Source organism: Lolium rigidum, chromosome 2, assembly GCF_022539505.1.
Source record: "Lolium rigidum isolate FL_2022 chromosome 2, APGP_CSIRO_Lrig_0.1, whole genome shotgun sequence".
In the NCBI taxonomy this organism is placed as follows: Eukaryota; Viridiplantae; Streptophyta; class Magnoliopsida; order Poales; family Poaceae; genus Lolium; species Lolium rigidum.
In genome coordinates this window covers 217,675,766-217,679,162 of record NC_061509.1, presented here as the reverse complement: position 1 = coordinate 217,679,162, position 3,397 = coordinate 217,675,766, and positions in this window count along the sequence as shown.

The window sequence follows — 3,397 nt, the reverse complement described above, 5'->3', positions numbered from 1 at the left end:
CCCTAGAAAGCCATAACACCTATATATAATAGTTCATGTTCTTAATTAACCTGTTCTTCAACAGTTATTCTTTTGAAGTACAAATGTCAATCAAACCTTAGAAGCTTAATCCTTCTTTGAAATACTCATTAAATCTTAATCAACATGTTCTTCAAAAGTTATTCTTTTGAAGTATAGTATAAGTAATCATCAACCATGTTCCGTAGAACTTAAAATTGACAACTGTTCTTTATATATTATTCCACCACTATTCTTTATGTATATGATTGTTATGATATCTTATATCACTTGATTATGATGCTAATATAACCAAACCCTAATAAGAACCTTGTTTGAGAACCATTCTAAAAGTGCAACCAACCCTAAAGAAATCTTTACAACTCATCCATCCTAAATCATCGAGATTAGGTTACGCTCGGGACGATTGCATCTCATATTATGCATTATAGCATCTTTGCCAGTTCTTTAAACATTGTCCTTACCGGACGATGATGGTATTTCAGAATTTGGAGTTATCACGTATCGAAGCTTTTGCCTGCATAATCTTGCAGTCAAGAAAGGCAAGTTCATCGCTTGCTCATGTCATTTGATTATTTGTATCAAACTATATGCAAAGTACTATACTTATCACTCATGCATTGAAAAGCAAAGTATTATTTTACAATTATGAATATGACTATGTGGTGGGCAATGGAACCATGGTATGTGTTGATATGGTGGAGGTTCCATTGCATGGGTTATATCACCCTAGGATTAAGTACCAATGCCGTCCAGGGATTCTAGCGCCGTACATATCGCGTTATCCATAAGATCTATAATGGCTCTGGGGAAGTCAGCTGTATCTTTTCCCTTCTGCACGCCAACGGATTGGTAGAGCCGGCGGGGTGTTGGAGGCACTGCCGTAGGTTGGGATAGCCTTTTAAATCCCCATCCATTAGTGATGATGGCTCTACGATCTATGATGGATTGTCCGGAGTACACCATGAGTAAAGCCGTATTATCGGGGGAAGTCTACTGGAGGTGTACGGTTGGACAAAAGGGTGGGTTTGCGGGGTCGCGGAGAAGGCGGTGATTGGCTTGGATCTTATACTCGGGCCTCACACCAAAGGAAGTGTGGACGGGGACATACTCTCGGCCGGCAACATGGTTAAGATCTCTTGTGGGGTAAAGTAACGCACCTCTGCAGAGGGTATCAAGAATTGTGACTGTCACTCCCTGTTCCGGGAAGGGAACCGCGAACGCGGCAGGAAAGGAACTCCACGAAGTTCTAGTCAACTCGTGAAGACCGACGGGCATAGTTTTCGGAATAAAATAAACCTTTTGAAGAAATGTTTATGAAAACTTGCATTGGCCTATGACTTTCCGGTCTATGGCTGTAGCTAGTGCATGATACACATATTTCCTAATATGAACTTGCTGAGTACGCTCGTACTCATTCTATCTCGTTTGAACCCCTTCTTAGAGCAATGCACCGAAGGAGAAACTACCGTGGAACTCGAAGACAAAGGAGTCAACTGCAACAAGATGAAGAATCCAATCAAAGAAGTCAATGGAGTCAACTTCTGCATCAGCTAAAATGGAAAACCTCTACTAGTAATAGAAGGGAACCTTTCCCTAATCCTAGCACCTAAGTAGCTAGAATTCTATAGCAAGCCAAGTAGCTCATAATCTTGAGTTAGCAATAAGATAGACTACGAGTCGTTCTTCTGGAGCTTTATTTGAAGTTTTACCTCACTGTAAAGTAGGAGGTTGTGTTGATCTTATGTAAACAGTTCGTGTGTACTTCTATAGACATACCTTGGACTCGCATATGTTTCGTTGTACCACTCGAGAGATGTAATATGAGTGGAACGGTGTTTCACTTGTGTTATGTCAACGACTTGTGTACTACACCATGCGAGTGGTACGTTGGGTCACCGATACGTCTCCGACGTATCGATAATTTCTTATGTTCTATGCCATATTATTGATGATACCTACATGTTTTATGCACACTTTATGTCATATTCGTGCATTTTCCGGAACTAACCTATTAAAAAGATGCCGAAGTGCCGCTTGTCTGTTTTCTGCTGTTTTTGGTTTCGAAATCCTAGTAAGGAAATATTCTCGGAATTGGACGAAATCAAAGCCCGGGGGCCTATTTTTCCACGAAGCTTCCGGAAGTCCGAAGACGAGACGAAGAGGGCCACGGGGTGGCCAAACCCTAGGGCGGCGCGGCCCCACCCCTGGCCGCGCCGGCCTATGGTGTGGGCCCCCGTGCCGCCTCTTGACTTGCCCTTCCGCCTACTTAAAGCCTCCGTGACGAAACCCCCAGCACCGAGAGCCACGATACGGAAAACCTTACTGAGACGCCGCCGCCGCCGATCCCATCTCGGGGGATCCAGGAGATCGCCTCCGGCACCCTGCCGGAGAGGGGAATCATCTCCCGGAGGACTCTACACCGCCATGGTCGCCTCCGGAGTGATGAGTGAGTAGTTCACCCCTGGACTATGGGTCCATAGCAGTAGCTAGATGGTTGTCTTCTCCTCATTGTGCTTCATTGTTGGATCTTGTGAGCTGCCTAACATGATCAAGATCATCTATCCGTAATTCTATATGTTGTGTTTGTCGGGATCCGATGGATAGAGAATACTATGTCATGTTAATTATCAAGTTATTACACATGTGTTGTTTATGATCTTGCATGCTCTCCGTTTCTAGTAGAGGCTCGGCCAAGTTTTTACTTTTAACTCCAAGAGGGAGTATTTATGCTCGATAGTGGGTTCATGCCCGCATTGACACCGGGACGAGTGACGGAAAGTTCTAAGGTTGTGTTGTGCTTGTTGCCACTAGGGATAAAACATTGGCGCTATGTCCGAGGATGTAGTTGTTGATTACATTACGCACCATACTTAATGCAATTGTCCGTTGTTTAGCAACTTAATACTGGAGGGGGTTCGGATGATAACCTGAAGGTAGACTTTTTAGGCATAGATGCGGTTGGATGGCGGTCTATGTACTTTGTCGTAATGCCCAATTAAATCTCACTATACTTATCATGTCATGTATGTGCATTGTTATGCCCTCTCTATTTGTCAATTGCCCGACCGTAATTTGTTCACCCAACATGCTTTTATCTTATGGGAGAGACACCTCTAGTGAACTGTGGACCCCGGTCCATTCTTTAATACTCGATATACAAATCTGTCTGCAATACTTGTTTTTACTATTTTCTCTGCAAACAATCATCTTCCACACAATACGGTTAATCCTTTGTTACAGCAAGCCGGTGAGATTGACAACCTCACTGTTTCGTTGGGGCAAAGTACTTTGGTTGTGTTGTGCAGGTTCCACGTTGGCGCCGGAATCCCTGGTGTTGCGCCGCACTACATCCCGCCGCCATCAACCTTCAACGTGC